The sequence below is a fragment of the Canis lupus genome, chromosome 12 (assembly GCF_048164855.1).
Source record: "Canis lupus baileyi chromosome 12, mCanLup2.hap1, whole genome shotgun sequence".
NCBI lineage: Eukaryota > Metazoa > Chordata > Mammalia > Carnivora > Canidae > Canis > Canis lupus.
The window spans coordinates 22367717-22385051 of record NC_132849.1 but is presented as its reverse complement, the minus strand read 5'-3'; the positions used below and the strand labels follow the sequence as shown (position 1 = coordinate 22385051).

Below are 17335 nucleotides of genomic sequence, written 5' to 3'. Positions count from 1 at the left end.
TCTCCTCTTTTCTAATTTTATCTGAATCCTCTCTCTCTCTCTCTCTTTCCCTTTCTCTCTTTTTAAAAAATTAGTCTGGCACAAATTTGTCCACTTTTTTTTTGTCTTTTTAAAGAATGAGTTCCTGGATTCCCTGGTCTGTTCTATTGCTTTTTAAACATTTCTATTTCATTTATTTCTACTCTAATCTTCATTATTTCCTCTTTCTCCTATTTGCAGTTTTGTTTGTTCTCTTTTGCTAGCTCCTTTGGGAGTAAATTTTTCTTGCTACTTGAAGTAGGCCTGTAGTGCTATAATCTTCCCTCTTAGAATAGCTTTTGCTGTATTCAAAGATTTTGGACTAGTGTTTTCATTTTCATTTGTCTCCATGTGTTTTTAAATTTCTGCTTTGATTTTTTTGTTTGACCCATTCATTGTTGAATAGCATGTTATTTAACCTCCGTATACCTCTGTTCTTTCCAAATATTTTCTTTTGATTGGTTTCTAGTTTCATAGCATTGTGGTCAGAAAAGTTGCATAATATGATGTCAGTCTTTTTTAATGTATTGAGACTTTTTGTGGCCCACTTTGTTTTCTATTCTGTAGCATGTTCCATGTACACTTGAAAGGAATGTATATTCCACTATTTTAGGGTGGAATATTCTGAATATATCTGATAGAACCATCTGGCCTGTTGTGCCATTCAGAGGCACTGCTTCCTTGCTGATCTTCTGTTAGAATTACCTTCCATTGATGTAAGTTGGATGTTAAAGTCCTCAACTTTTTATTAGTATCAGTTACTTCCTTTGTGTGTGCTCATAGCCATTGTATGCATGTATTATGAACCATGTTGGGTAAATATTTATGATTGTTATATCTTCTTTTTTGGATCATCACTACCATGATTATAAACTATCCTCTTTGTCTCTTGTTACAGTCTTTATTTTAGTGGCTTTTTTGTTTAAGTATTGCTACCCCAGGTTGTTTTCACTTTCATTTCCATGATAAATGGTTCTTCATCCCCTCATTTTCAATCTGCATGTGTGTAGGTCTAAAATGAGTCTCTTGTAGGCAGCATATAGATGAGTCTTGCTTTTTTATTCATTCCATCATCCTCTGTCTTTGGATTGCAGCATTGAGTCCATTTACATTCAAGGTATTTATAGGTATGCACTTATTGCCATTCTGTTACTTGTTTTACACTTCTTCTCTGTCCCTTTCTTCTTTTGCTCACTTTTTTCATGGTTTGATGGCTTTCATTGGTGATATACCTGGATTCCTTTCTCTTTATTTATTTTCACTATTACCTGTTTTTGATCTGTGTTTGCCATTAGGTTCATATATAATATATTATGTATATAGCAGTCTGTATTAAGTTGATTATCACTTAAGTTTTTTTAAAATATTTTATTTATTTATTCATGAAAGAGAGAGACAGAGACAGAGACATAAGCAGAAAGAGAGGCAGACTCTATACAGGGAACCCGATGTGGGGCTCCATCCCAGGACTCCAGGATCATGCCCTGGGGTGAAGGCAGACGCTCAAAAACTGAGCCACCCAGGGATCCCCTGTCACTTCAGTTTAAACCCATTCTAAAAGCACTCAATTTTTATCTCCCTCTTGACATTTTAGGCTTATGATATCATATTTTATATCCTTCTATTCTGTGAATCCCTTGAGTGATCTTCATTGATATTCTTGATTTGACTGCTTTTGTGTTTCCTACTTTTCTTTTTTTTTTAATTTGTTTTTATTGAAGCTCGATTTGCTAACATATAGTATAACACCCAGTGTTCATCCCATAAAGTGCCCTCCTCAGTGCCCATCACCCAGGTACCCCAACCCCCTGCCCACTTTCCCTTCTGCAACCCTTTGTTCATTTCCCAGAGTTAGGAGTCTCTCATAGTTTGTCTCCCTCTCAATTTTTCCCACTCATTTTCCCTCCTTTCCCTTATAATTCCTTTTACTATTTCTTACATTCCCCATATGAGTGAAACCATATGATGATTGTCCTTCTCCAATTGACTTACTTCACTCAGCATAATACCCTCCAGCTCCATCTACATCAAAGCAAATGGTGGATATTCGTCTTTTCTGATGGCTGAGTAATATTCCAATGTGTGTGTGTGTGTGTGTATGTATGTATGTATATATATCTGTGTATGTGATATCTCACATCTTTATCCATTCATCTGTCGAAGGATATCATGGCTCCTTCCATAGTGTGGCTATTGTGGACATTGCTACTACAAACATTGTGGTGCAGGTGTCCTGGCGTTTCACTGCATCTGTATCTTTGGGGTTAATACTCAGTAGTGCAATTGCTGGGCCATAGTGTAGCTCTATTTTTAACTCTTTGAAGAACCTCCACAGTTTTCCAGAGTGGCTGCACCAGTTGGCATTCCCACAAAGAGTGCAAGAGGGTTCCGTCTTCTCCACATCCACTCCAATATTTGTTGTTTTCTCTCTTGTTAATTTTTGCCATTCTCACTGGTGTGAGGTGGTATTGCATTGTGGTTTTGATTTGTATCTCCCTGATGGCAAGTGATGCGGACAATTTTCTCATGTGCTTGATGGCCATGCATATGTCTTCTTTGGAGAAATTTCTGTTCATGTCTTCTGCCCATTTCATGATTGGATTGTTTGTTTCTGGGTGTTCGGTTTTAAAAGTTCCTTATAGCCACATCTTCTTTATCCATTCATTCAATGATGAATAATTAGGTTGTTTCCATATCTTGGCTACTGTAAATGATGCTGCAATAAACATAGGGGCACACATACCTTTTTGAATTAGTGTTTCATTTTCATTGGATAAATACGCAGTAGTGGAATTACAATTTTAGAATGTTTTCATCTCTACAAACAGAAATCCTGAACCCTTTAATTATCACCCTGCCAGGAGATCTATTTTTAATTTTTTTGAGGAGCCGCCATATTGTTTTCCACAGTGGCTGCACCAGTTTACATCCCCACCGGCAGTGCGTGAGGGTTGCTTTTTCTCCAAATTTTTGCCAACACTTATTTCGTTTTGATTTGAGCCATTCTGCTAGGTGCGGGATGATATTTCATTGTGGTTTTGATTTGCGTTTCCCTGATGATAAGTGATGTTGAACATCCTTTAATGTGCCTGCTGGACACCTTATGTCTTTTTTGGAAAGAAATCTATTCAGGTCGTCTGCTCAAAAAAATAAATAAATAAATAAATAAAAAATAAAAAAATAAAAAAATAAAAAATAAAAATAAAAATAAAAGTTCCTTATAGATCTTGGATCTAGCCTTTTATCTGATATATCATCTTCTCCCATTATGTAGATTGTCTTTTAGTTTTTGTTGGCTGTTTCTTTTGCTGTACAGAAGTTTTTTTATCCTGATTAAGTCCCAATAGTTCATTTTTGCTTTTCTTTCCCTTGCCTTCATATATATCTTGGAGAAGTTGCTATGGCCAAGTTCAAAAAGGTTGTTGCTTGTGTTCTCCTCTAGGATTTTGATGGATACTTATCTCACATTTAGATCTTTCATCCATTTTGAGTTTATCTTTGTGTATGGTATAAGAGAATGGTCTAGTTTCATTCTTCTGCATGTGGCTGTCCAATTTTCCCATCACCATTTATTGAAGAGACTATCCTTTTTCCAGTGGATAGTCTTTCCTGCTTTGTCAAATATTAGTTAACCATAGAGTTGAGGGCCAATTTCTGGGTTCTGTATTCTGTTCCATTGACCTATGTATCTGTTTTTGTGCCAGTACCACACTGTCTTGAGGAACACAGCTTTGTAGGACAGCTTGAAATCCAGCATTGTGATACCACTGGCTTTGGTTTTCTTTTTCAATATTCCCCTGACTATTCGGGATCTTTTCTGATTCCACACAAATCTTAAGATTATTTATTCCAACTCTGTGAAGAAAGTCAATGGCATTTTGATAGGGATTGCATTGAACATGTAAATTGCCCTACGTAGCATAGACATTTTCACAATATTAATTCGTCCAATCCATGAGCATGGACTATAATTCCATCTCTCTGTGTTTCCCTCAATTTCTTTCAGAAGTGTTCTGTAGTTTTAGTGTAGAGATATTTTACCTTTTTGGTTAGATTTATTCCTAGGTTCCTTATGGTTTGGGGTGCAATTGTAAATGGGATTGATTCCTTAATTTCTCTTTCTTCAGTCTCATTGTTAGTGTATAGAAATGCCACTGATTTCTGGGTATTGATTTTGTATCCTGCCACACTGCCAAATTGCTATATGAGTTCTAGCAATCTTGGGGTGGAGCCTTTTGGGTTTTCTATGTACAGTGTCATGTCATCTGCAAAGAGGGAGAGTTAGACTTCTCTTTGCCAATTTGAATGTTTTTTATTTCATTTTGTTGTCTGATTGCTGAGCTAGGACTTCTAGTACTATGTTGAATAACAGTGGTGAGACTGGACATCCCTGTTGTGTTCCTGATCTTAGGGGAAAGGCTGTGAGTTTTTCCCCGCTGAGAATGATATTCACTGTGGGCTTTTCATAAATGGCTTTTAAGATATTGAGGAATATTCCCTCTATTCCTACACTTTGAAGAGTTATAATCAGGAATGGATGCTGTATTTTGTCAAAAGCTTTCTCTGCATCTATTGAGAGGATCATGTGGTTCTTGTTTTTTCTCTTAATGATGTGATCTGTCACGTTGATTGTTTTATGAGTGTTGAACCACCCTTGCATCCCGGGAATAAATCCCCCTAGGTCATGGTGAATAATCTCAATGTACATTTGGATCCTATTGGCTAGTATCTTGTTGAGAATTTTTGCATCTGTGTTCATAAGGGATATTGGTCTATAATTCTTTTTGGTGGGGTCCTTGTCTGGTTTTGGAATCTAGGTAATGCTGGCTTCATAAAGTGAGCTTCAAAGTATTCCATCCCTTTCTATCCTTCAAAACAGCTTTAGTAGAATAAGTATTTTTCTTCTTTAAACATTTGGTAGAATTCCCCTGGGAACCATCTGGCCCTGGACTTTTGTGTCTTGGGAGGTTTTAGATGACCACTTTAATTTCCTTGCTGGTTATTGGCCTGTTCAGGTTTTCTGTTTCTTCCTGTTCCAGTTTTGGTAGTTTGTGGTGTTCCAGAAATGCATCCATTTCTTCTAGATTGCCTAATTTGTTGGCATATAGTTGGTCATAATACGCTTTTAAAGTCATTTGTATTTCCTTGGTATTGGTTGTGATCTCTCCTCTTTCATTTGTGATTTTGTTAATTTGAGTCTTTTTTTCTTTTTTTCTTTTTAATAAGGCTGGCTAGGGGTTTATCTATCTTATTAATTCTTTCAAAGAACGAACTCCTGGTTTTGTTGATCTCTTCCATAGTCCTTTTGTTCTCTATTTCACTGAGTTCTGCTCCAATCTTTATTATCTCTTTCTCTGCTTGGTGTAGGTTTTACTTGCTGTTGTTTCTCCAGTTCCTTTAGATGAGAGTTTAGCTTGTGTATTTGAGGTTTTTCCAGTTTTGAGGGATGCTTCTATTGTGATGTATCTCTCTCTTAAGACCACTTTTGCTGTATCCCAAAGATTTTGAACAGTTGTATTTTCATTTTCATTAGTTTCCATGAATCTTTTTAATTCTTCGCTAATTTCCTGGTTGGGCAGCACAGGTGGCTCAGCGGTTTAGCGCCACCTCCAGCCCAGGGTGTGACCCTGGAGACCCAGGATCAAGTCCCACGGGGGGCTCCCTGCATGGAGCCTGCTTCTCCTTCTGCCTGTGTCTCTGCCTCTCTCTGTGTGTGTCTCTCATGAATGAATAAATAAAATCTTTAAAAAATAATAATAATAATTTCCTGGTTGACCCATTCATCTTTTAGCATGATGCTTTTTAACCTCCATGTGTTTGAGTTTCTTCCAAATCTCTTCTTGTGATTGAGGTCTAGTTTCAAAGCACTGTGGTCTGAAAATATACAGGGGACAATCCCTATCTTTTGGTATAGGCTAAGACCTGATTTCTGACCCAGTATGTGGTCTTTTCTGGAGAAACTTCCATGTGCACCTGAGAAGAATGTGTATTCACTTGCATTCAGATGGAAAGTTCTGTATATATCTGTGAGATCTATTTGGTCAGTGTATCATTTAAGGCCCTTGTTTCTTTGGTGATGTTGTGCTTAGAATATCTGTAATTTGCAGAAAGTGCTGTGTTGAAGTCTCCAACTATTAGTGTATTACAATCTAAGTATCTCTTTACTTTGGTTATTAATTGATTGATATACTTGGCAACTCCCATATTAGAAGCATAAATATTCATGATTGTTAGGTCTTCTTGTTGGATAGACCCTTTAAGTATGATATAGTGTCCATCTTCATCTTTTACTACAGTCTTTGGTATAAACTTTAATTTATCTGATATGAGAATTGCTACACCAGCTTTCTTTTGAGGACGGTTTGAGTGGTAAATGTTTCTCCACCCCTTGCTTTTCAGGCTGGAGGTGCCCTTAGATCTAAAATGAGTCTCTTGTAGACAGCATATAGATAAGTCTTGCTTTTTTATCTAGCCTGATACTCTGCAACTTTTGATGGGATCATTTAACCCATTCACGTTCAGAGTAACTATTGAAAGATATGAATTTAGTGTCATCATATTACCTAATCAGTCCTTGTTTTTGAGAATTGTTTCTTTGGGCTTCCTCTTTCTTTTACAGGGTCCCCCTTAATATTTCTTGCAGAGCTGGTTTGGTGGTCACATATTCTTTCAGCTTCTGCCTATCCTAGAAGCTCTTTATCTCTCCTTCTATTCTGAATGAGAGCCTTGCTGGATATAGTATTCTTGACTGCATGTTCTTCTCATTTAATATCTGAATATATCTTGCCAGCTCTTTCTGGCCTGCCAAGACTCTGTGGGGAGGTCTGCTGTTAATCTGATATTTCTCCTCATATTTCTCTTTTCTCACATTGCTTTAAGAATTTTCTCTTTATCTTTGGAATTTTCAAGTTTCATTATTAAATGTCAAGGTGTTGAATGTTTTTTATTGATTTTTGGAGGGTCTTCTCTATCTCTTGGATCTGAATGCCTATTTCCTTTCCAAGATTAGGGAGATTCTCAGCTATGATTTGTTCAAATATACTTTGTGGTCTTCTCTCTCTCTCTCTCTCTCTCTCTCAGCCTCTTCTGGAACCCTAACTATATATAAATTCTTCCTTCCAGGCTATCATTTATTTCCCTAAGCCTTTCTTCATGGTCTTTTAATTGTTTCTCTCTTTTTTTTTTTTCAGCTTCCTTCCTTACCATCAATGCATCTTCTATGTCACTTACTCTCCCACTACGTTAACACTAGAAGTTAGGACATCCAGTTTGGATTGCATCTCATTTAATCTATTTTTAATTTCAGCCTGATTAGATATCAACTCTGCAGTAATGAAGTCTCTAGAATCCTTTATGCATTTTTTTCCAGAGCCACCAGTAGTTTTATAATTGTGCTTCTGAATTGACTTTCTGACATTGTTGAAATCCAAATTCTATAACTCTGTGGCAGAGAGTATTGTTTCTGGTTCTTTCTTTTGTGGTAAATTCTTCCTTCTAGTCGTTTTTCCAGTGTAGAGTGGCTGTATGAGCAGCTGAATCAGAAATATCAACCATGACCTAAGTAATAATATACCCTAGATGATTCTGGAGCAATCAGAGACCAGAAAATAAAAGAAAAAATAATAGAACAAAATAAAACAAAAGGACCAGTGAAGTGAAAAACAAATTTTAAAACAAAGTAGTAAAAATAAAAGGCCAAAAACCACGAAGAAGAAAAAAGAAAACAAATTAAAAAAAAAAAAAGTTAAGAAAAGAGAAAAGGAGGGTGGGGTGGGTGATGGTGGTGGTAAAGAAGTGGTAGTGTAGAGAGAAAGTAGTCTACCTGAGAAGCCCTAGAGGGTGATCCTCTTGGTTCTGAGTGTATTTTGTTCTGTACATTAGAAGATGCTCAATCCCAAATTTATATAAATCAGCAATACTTATAGAAAGCCCCAACATTGACCACCAAAACATAAACAAAATAAAAGAAGAGGGCAGAATGGGAAGGAAGAGAGAATATAATCTCGCAGCATGAACCAGCATGGTATTGGTATTCCACTTGGTTCTGGGTATATGTTGGTCATGTTTTAGAAGGTATTAACTTCCACCATTGTAAAACAAAACAAGCAAAAAAAACAAAAAGCACAAAACAAAAACCCATATGTCATATATCTACCAAAAAAAAATTGAATACATTGAAGGGAATCCAGAAATGAAAAATATATCTAAGACATATAATTGTAGAAATATGAAAGTCAAAAAGGAAAAAGAAACTTAAAAATGAAGAGCTGGTAAAATATTGTAGTTAAAGTGGGCAAAGAAAAAAAAATTGGAAATTTTTAGTCTGATATAACAATGAGTCATAATGGAAAAGGGGGAAAAAAAGAAAAAGAAAGGGACCCTCTAGTTTTATATATTATTTTCCCTCAATTTTCCCTCAGTCCTGGAGCTTTCCAGCACTGCTTGGTCAATAAACTTGCTTTCCCCTTTGTTTTCCAGTTGGTCTTCTGGGGGAGGGGTCTGCTGTGCTGATTTTCAGGTGTCTGTGCCAGGGCACAGATGCCCCGCTCCTTGCCAGGTTCTGGGCTCAGTATGAGCTATTTATTCTGTCAGGCCTTTGTTCCCTTTGTTCCCAACTGCGGGAAGGCTAGAGTGGAACCGGGCCCAGGTTCACCCGCAGTCACCTGCACACACAGCAGAAGGTGCAGGCTGTGGTGTGGACCCAGGAGCCGGGGTCAGCATACTGAAGTCAGGCTGTCTGCCTTCGAGGCCCTTCCCCTCTTCCCGACGCAGTTTCACGTCTGGAGCACTTTATAAGGTTGTGGGGGTCAGTTACTACTACACCAGGAAACTGGAATTGTTCACAAATGGCCTACATTCCAAAATATTTTTTATCAATAAACACGAACAACAATTAAACCTGAAAACAAAAAAAAAAGAATACATTTTGTGTATTCGCCGCCTCTCCCAGGCACAAGGTGAAACAAAGAGGAAAAACAATGGCAGCAGCCAGATTTCCAGCTCTGGAGTCAGGCTCCCCAGAAGTAACTAACCTCAGTTTCCCAGTCTGCACTGGTCTAGATGCTCCCAGGCCAGTGTGGGTGCACTGATCTGTACAGTTTGTGGGGTGCCCATCAGTAGGAGAGTTATCGTTGTCCTGTGCCATCCCCACTTCCACCTGTCCCAGGGGGGATGCAGGATCGCTGGCTTTGTTCTCTTGGGCACAGTGGGATCCAGTGTCTTGTGCCACTGGACCTGCGCTCCCAGGGACTGCCTCTCCGGAGGGGAACGGGGCTCAGCCACCTCAATCCAGAGCCTGCCCATCTAACTAACTGGCTTCTCCCAAATGCCCTGAGGGCTGCAGCGCTCCAGCCCTTTACTTATTTCGACTTTGGTTTGCAATGAGCTTTTCCCCGGTGCTCCTCCTCTTATAGTGACTCAGGGAATCTGGAGGCTTCACTGCTGTCCCTGGGATTTTGCCTGGTTTCCCTGCTAAGCTGTTTTCCATCAGGGAAATCTCCGGGGAAGATTTTCAAAGTTCTTGCATCTCCAGGGCTGGGCTTTCCTGTACCAGATGCTTTTGCCATTCTGCTTTAGCCTGGCTACTCTGGGTTCCCCTTCCCTATTTTATTCTTATTTATTTATTTATTTATTTACTTACTTACTTACTTACTTACCTACTTCTTTACTTATTTCTCCCACCTTCCTACTTGTTAAAAGCAAAAACTTTTCTCTCTGTAGCATTCCAGCTGTTCTCTCTTTAAATCTCAGGCAGAATTCATAGGTATTCAGGATATTTTGAAAGTTATCTAGGTAAGTTTATAGAACCAGGTGAGTTAAGGACCCCTACTCTTCCACCATCTTTGCCCCTTCTTAGCTTCCTACGTTTCCTTATTCCTACATTTATGATCTTTCCTTTCTACTCAAAGAATTCCCTCTAACATTTCTTGTAAGGCTGTTTTAGGAGTGATAAGTATCTTTAAATTTGTTTACCTGGAAAATTCTTTATCGCTCATCCTCTTCTGAATTAGAGCCTTGCTGGATAGTGTATTCTTGGGTGTAGGGGTTTTTGTTTGTTTGTTTGTTTGTTTTTTGTTTTTTGGGTTTTGGGTTTTGGGTTTGTTTTTTTTCTCCCTCCCCCCCTTTCTTTCAAGCAGTTTGAATATATATCATGCTACTCTCTTCTGCTCTACAAAGTTTCTATTGAAAAATCAGCTGATAGCCTTATTAGGTTTCCCTTGTATATAACTTTTATTTTCTTTTGATACTTTTAAAATTCTCTTTATCACTACTTTTTACTACTTTCACTACTAATCCTCTCTTTTCACTACTTTTAGTGTGTGCTTTGGTATGAACCTCTTTATGTTGATTTTGTTGGGGGCTCTCCATGCCTCCTGGATCTGGATTTCTGTTTCCTTCAGATTTGGGAAGTTTTCAGGATTATTTCTTCAAAATAGATATTTGACCTCTTTCCTCTCTTTTCTGGGATCCCTATAATGGAAATGCTATTTATATTGATGATGTTGCTGAACTGTTAACCTATTCTCTTTTCTTATCTGTTAGCATGCCTTACATTTTTCCTGAAAGCCAAACATGATATATCTGGTGATTGTAAGTAAAGTAAATAATTTCATAATTATTGGAAAGTAAAGTAGGTAAAGTAAATTAAAGCCTATTGAAGCAAATAGGCTTTATGTCAATATGGCTAGGAATTGCAATGTGTTAAATATTTGTCATATCTTTGCATGCCAGATGCTTCAAATTCTTTTAGGGTCTTTGTTTTTGTCTCCTCTATTGTCTTCATGTTTTCCTAAGGACTATTTATATGAGGTCTCAGCTTTATAGCTCTTTCAAGAAAAAAAGCTAAACGAAATGAAAATCATTGCCTTTTTTGGACTTATCAGAGATGGAAGCTGCTTTTTTTTTTTTCTTAATATAGGTATAGGAGTAATGACTTCTTACTATTTTTCATTTCAGACCTGAAAGCAGATGTTCTCTATATATTATTTTTATAGATAAAATATTGTTTAATAAATTCCATGAAGGAAATATCACCATTTAGAAAATTTGGTAAATTTGTGTTTTATAAAAAAGGAAAAACAAAAAACAAAATAACAACCTGCCATCATATTGTTTAAAGATAACTGGTATTGTCCAAGAATAGATAAGGTTTTTATAGGTTACTGTCCTACTAAAAATGTCTTTTTTTCCTTGTTTGCTTACTTGTTTTAATTGTTTGAAGGCATAATGAAATATAGAGGTAATGAAATTTAGGTGCTAAAAATTCAGAGAAAGAAGGTCTGCACAGGAGAGGCAGAATTTTAGGGGTGTATTTCACATTGAAGGATTTGTCAGTTATAAAATTGGTAGTTAGAAGCTAGGAAGATAAATAGATCTTCGAGATATGAGATCAGGGCCTCCTGAGTAAGCAATAGCCTAGTAAGTATCTAGACTGTCAAATGAGATCCCACAGGAACATAAAAATATAGTAAGAATGAAAAGAAAATAAATCAAAACTCAGAACTAAAGATTGAATGATCTCAATCCACTATGTTGTATTGAATGATTTGCTCCTATTACCTTTCCAAATATTAATAAATGATGTCTAGAATCCCATCAAAATTAATCAGAAGTGAAATAAAATACAACTTGACCACAAATTTAGAAAAACAAAAGATCACGGATACATAAGAATTCCAAATAATAAAGGAATCAAATATATACTGAAATGATTACTGTTACTATTTTACAAAATTAAAGTCACCATGAAGACTTTTAGTAAATAATTGAAAAATAAAAATAAATAATAACTGAATTAAAAGAATACAATGCTAATGTTAGGAATACAATGAATGGATAATATTGCAAATTAGACCTAGCAGAAGAAAGAATTATGTAGAATATTGAACAGAATCAAATACACAGATTGAAATATAGATAGGAAGAAAGAGAACATTAAAATGATAAAACATGTATAATAATCTAATATTAAATGTAGTTTGAGTTTTAGTAAAAGAGAGATATTTTTGAAGATGTAATTACTAAGGTTTTTTTCAAAACTGTTGAAAGATATTAAAATATCAGAAGGCACTACTGACAAGAACCTGGATAAATACATCCTAATAGCATCACAGTAAATGTTAAGAGACTAGATTTAAGGCCCAAACAGTGGTAATTGCATTACAGAAAAACTATGCTATGACAGGATACAGATTGAGCAATTGCACTAAAAAAAAAAAAAAAAAAATCAAATATATTGCTTATAGGAGATACATTTTTTTTTATTTTTTTTAATTTTTATTTATTTATGATAGTCACACAGAGAGAGAGAGAGAGAGAGAGAGGCAGAGACACAGGCAGAGGGAGAAGCAGGCTCCATGCGCCAGGAGCTGGACGTGGGATTTGATCCCGGGTCTCCAGGATCACCCCTGGGCCAAAGGCAGGCGCTAAACCGCTGCACCACCCAGGGATCCCAGAAGATACATTTAAATATAAGGACCTGGAAGTGTTAGATTACAAAATATATCATGGAAACGCTGCCAAAAATGAATCCAGTTGATCTATACTAACATCAAGCAAGGCATTTTGAAGTTAAAATCATCACTAAAGACAAAGAACAATTCATAAAGATAAAAAATTTAATCCATTATGATGCTAAAAAGTACTAAATTATACAAAATTAATAATAAATGCCATTCAAATATATAAAGGAAAACTGACAAAAATAGAAGAAAAATAGACAAGTCAATATTAATAAGAGAGATTTTAATGGATTTTTTCTGCAGTAATTGATCAATAAAAGCTGAAAAGGAAAATGAATATTTTATAAGATATTGAAACACCAATAAAGTACATCTAAATTAATACATGTAAAACTGCATGCAGAGACTTCAAAGTAAACTTTTTTTTCAAGAGAATCACATACATTTTGGAATATTGGCCATTTGCTGGACTATAAGGGAATTAGAAAATTTTAAATGATTGAAATAATAAAAAATATTAGCAAAAGATAACTATAACGTTTCCATGTGATTGAAAATAAAATCATCTAAATGTCACATAGATCAAATAAAATCCCAGAATTTGAATTAGACAGTCTTTTTTCTTTTTTTTTTTTTTTTTTAAATTTTTATTTATTTATGATAGTCACACAGAGAGAGAGGCAGAGACATAGGCAGAGGGAGAAGCAGGCTCCATGCACCAGGAGCCCGATGTGGGATTAGATCCCGGGTCTCCAGGATCACGCCCTGGGCCAAAGGCAGGCGCTAAACCACTGCGCCACCCAGGGATCCCAACAGTCTTTTTTCTTAATGTAAGTCTTTATCACTGCAATCTTCTTAAAACTGCTTTTTTTTTTTTTAATATTTATTTAGTCATAAAAGACACACAGAGAGAGAGGCACAGACAGAGGGAGAAGCAGGCTCCATGCAGGGAGCCCAACGTGGGACTCGATCCCGGGTCTCCAGGATCATGCCCTGGGCCAAAGCCAGCGCTAAACCACTGAGCCACCAGGGTTGCCCCTTAAAACTGCTTTTGCTGCATCCTGTTAAGTTTTGGATTTCCATTGAGTTTCCCTTTTTTTTTTTTTTTTTTTTCCCTCAAGATTTTTTTTCTCTTTTGATTTATTCGTAGATGCATTGGTTATTCTGGAGTATGGTGTTTAACTTCCATGTAATTGTGAATTTTCCAATTCTCTTCTTATTATTGATTTTAAGTTTTATTCCATTGTGTTCAGAAATGATAATTCACATAATTTCTATCTTCTGAATTCTTGAGAATTGTTTTGATGCCTAACATATGCTCTATACTAGAAAATGTACTATGTATACTTGAGAGGTGTATTATTCTGCTACTATTCCATAGTTTGTTGTATAAATGTCTTTTAGGAACATTTGATCTATAATGTTCACATCCTCTGTTTCCTTTTTGATTCTCTGTCTAGATGATCTATCCATTGATGAGAGTGGAGTAGTACAGTCCCTAAATAATAATTGCTTTGTTGTTCATTTCTCCTTTTTTAAATGTATCTTAGTATTTGCTTTATATATTTAGGTCCTCTGATACTGATGCATAACCATTTACAATTTTTATCTTCTTGATGGATTAGCTGTTATATCATTATCATTATATAATGACCTTCTCTGTTTCTTTCTACCATTGTTAACTTAAAATCTATTTTGTCTGATAGAAGTATAGCTAGCCCTGTTTTGTTTTCGTTACCATTTGATTGAAATATCTTTTCCTATTCATTCCCAGTCTATATGTGTTTTTAAAGCTACATGAGTTTCTTGGATGGAGCATATTGTTGAATCCTCTTGTGGTTCCTCATTCAGCTACACTGTGTCTTCCTATTGGAGAATTTAATTCATTTACATTTAAAGTAACTATTAATAGTTAAGGACTTACTTTTACCACTTTCTTCATTGTTTTTCCTGACTATTGTAAGTCCTTCATTCCTTGCTTCTTCTCTTGCTGCTTTCTTTTATAATGTGATGCATTTTTGTAGTGTTATTTTGACTCCTTTATCATAATCTTTTTTTTTTCTGTCTACTGTTTTTTTCTTTGTGAAAGGAGGCTTACATAAAATGTATTTCTAACATGGTATTTTAAGCTGAATACAAGTTAATTTCAATAGGATAGAAAAACTGTATACTTTTAACTACCCTTACATTATAAGTTATTGATGTTATAATTTACAACTTTTTAAAAAATATTATATAACCAATAAAAATTATTCCAGTTATGGTGATTTTTTAAAAGATTTTTATTTATTTATTCATGAGAGACACAGAGAGAGAGAGAGAGAGAGAGAGAGAAGCAGAGACACCAGCAGAGGGAGAAGCAGGCTCCATGCAAGGAGCCAGATGTGGGACTCAATCCCGGGACTCCAGGATCACGCCCTGGGCCGAAGCCAGGCGCTAAACCACTGTGCCACCCAGGAATCCCCAGTAATGGTGATTTTTAATATGACTCTTAACTTTTAAGCTAGAGTTCTAAGTGAATGCACCACCATTACAATATTAGAGAATCAACCATTAACTATATATTTGCCATTACCAGTGAGTTTTACACATTCTTATATTTTGCGTTATTAATTAGCATCCATTTATTTCTTTTGAAAAATGTTTTTTAACATTTCCTAGAAATGTTAAAACCAGAAGTTCTAGTTTTAATTTACTCTGTCAATTTTTGCTTTGTTTGTTTATTTGGGAGTTTTTATCTTATGGACAGCTTTACTATGCATAGTGTTCTTGATTAAAAGGGTTTGTTTCAGTATTTCATACATATATATATATATGTCTGTATATATATGTATGAAATATATATACATATCATTTTATACCCTTTTAATATGTATATATATATAATATATGTATAATCCTACTTTCTCCTGGCCTGCAAAGTTTCTGTTAAGAAACTCACCCTTACAGGGGGTTTCCTAGTATGTGATGAGTTGCTCTTCTCTTGCTGGTTTCAAAACTCTTTGTCCTTGACTTTTGAGAATTTAATTATAATGTGTTTCAGTGCAGCCCTTTAAGGGTTTACCCGATGTGACCTTACGGTCCTCATGAATCAGCATATCTACTTGTCTCTCCACACTTGAGAAAATTCCAGCTATTATTGTTTATTATTTTTTTTTTTTAAAGGAAGTTGTTTTTTTTGTTTGTTTGTTTTTTATGAGAGTCACACAGAGAGAGAGAGGCAGAGACACAGGCAGAGGGAGAAGCAGGCTCCATGTGGGAAGCCCGAAGTGGGACTTGATCCTGGGACTCCAGGATCATGCCCTGGACCAAAGGCAGGCGCTAAGCCACTGAGCCATCCAGGGATGCCCTATTATTGCTTTAAAAAGACTTTCAATCCATTTATCTTTCTCTTCTCTTTCTGTGATTGTCATAATGTTGTTCCTTTGAATATGTTCCATTAGTCCAGTATGCTTTCTTCACTTTTTTTTTTCTTTTTTAGTCCTCTGACCAGCTAATTTTATATGACTTATCCTCTAATTCACTGGTTCTTTCTTCTGGTTGGTGCAGTCTGAATTTGAAGTCTTCCTTAGAATTCTTTAATCAGTCATTGTATTCTTAAATTCTAAGATTTTTTTTTCTAATAGTTTAAAAATCTCTGTTGAACTTCTCATTTGGCCTATACTCTGGCGTCCTAATTTCATTTAGTAGTCTGTTCTTGTATCTTTGTAGTTCATTCAGCTTCTTTAGAGGATTATTCTGGATCATTTTTTAGAGAATTTTTAAATGTCCATTTCTTTTGGGTCACTTATTAGAGCTTATTATTTTCTTTTGGTAACATCATGTTTATCTGATTGTTCATGATCCTTATGTCCTTGCACTGATGTGTGTGTGTTTTAGTAAAAAGTCTCTTTTTCCAGACTTGAAGATTCTGTTTGAAAGGCAATCTTCCATCAGTAACCTCAGCTTAGGGTTCTGAACAGGTAAGCTGGTAGTATCCTTAGACAGGTGGGCTTTCTATCAGGGTTTCTCTTTGGGTGATATCAGTGCCCGTGCTCTGAGGTGGGAATAGATGTGCCACTGGCCAAACCCTGTGGTTTGGTGGGTGTGTTGACTGGGTTCCATGTTCATGTGGTACTGAAGGGTATACTCTCTCATCAGCTTTTTGCTGTTGTCTATGGCTATGTGGGACCACATAATGGCTTTGCCATTATTTCTGGTTGCATGAGTTTGATGTCTGACTTCCTTATTATGATGCCACTAGTTGGACTGGCAGAGCTATGGGTTTGGGTCCACAATCACTCATGGTTGGATGGAATTCCAGGATATGATTCTTGATTAGATGGTGATTCTGGCTGGACTCTCAAGTTTAGGCAGGGCTATAGACAGGACTTCTCAGGCTCTACTTTGTGATACTCAGAGAGTATCTTCAAATTGGACATGTACACAGGCTGGGCTTCATGATCAGATAGATCACTGGTTCTACTCTGCTTTTGGGGAAGGTTACTGGCTGGGCTTTGTGGTTGGGAGGGGCTTCCGGTTGTGTTCTGCAGTTGGATAGGTCTAGAGACTATGCACTTTGGTTAAGAAGGGTCACTGTCCAGGCTCCTTCATTGGGTGGGGCTATAGGTTTACTCCATGATCTGACTAGATCATTGGCTGGGCTTCTTGCTTGGGTGAGGCTGCAGGCTATATTCAACAATCGGTCAAGGCCATAGTTGGACTGTATTGTGGGATAGGGCTGTAGGGTGAGTTCCTCAACTGGATGGTACTATTGGCTGAATTCTAAGGCTTCCCAGTGTCATTCTTAAGGCTTCCTGGTTATATGGGACCAGAATCTATATTTCCTAGTTAGGTAAGACTGCTGGCTTGGCTTT

General features: G+C 36.4%; 1 long non-coding RNA gene across 2 annotated transcripts in view; it reads left to right on the top strand.

Annotated features, from left to right (window-relative positions):
- Window positions 1-17335, top strand: part of LOC140600666 (uncharacterized) — an 84759-nt gene that overhangs the window by 6040 nt on the left and 61384 nt on the right. The window lies entirely within an intron of this gene.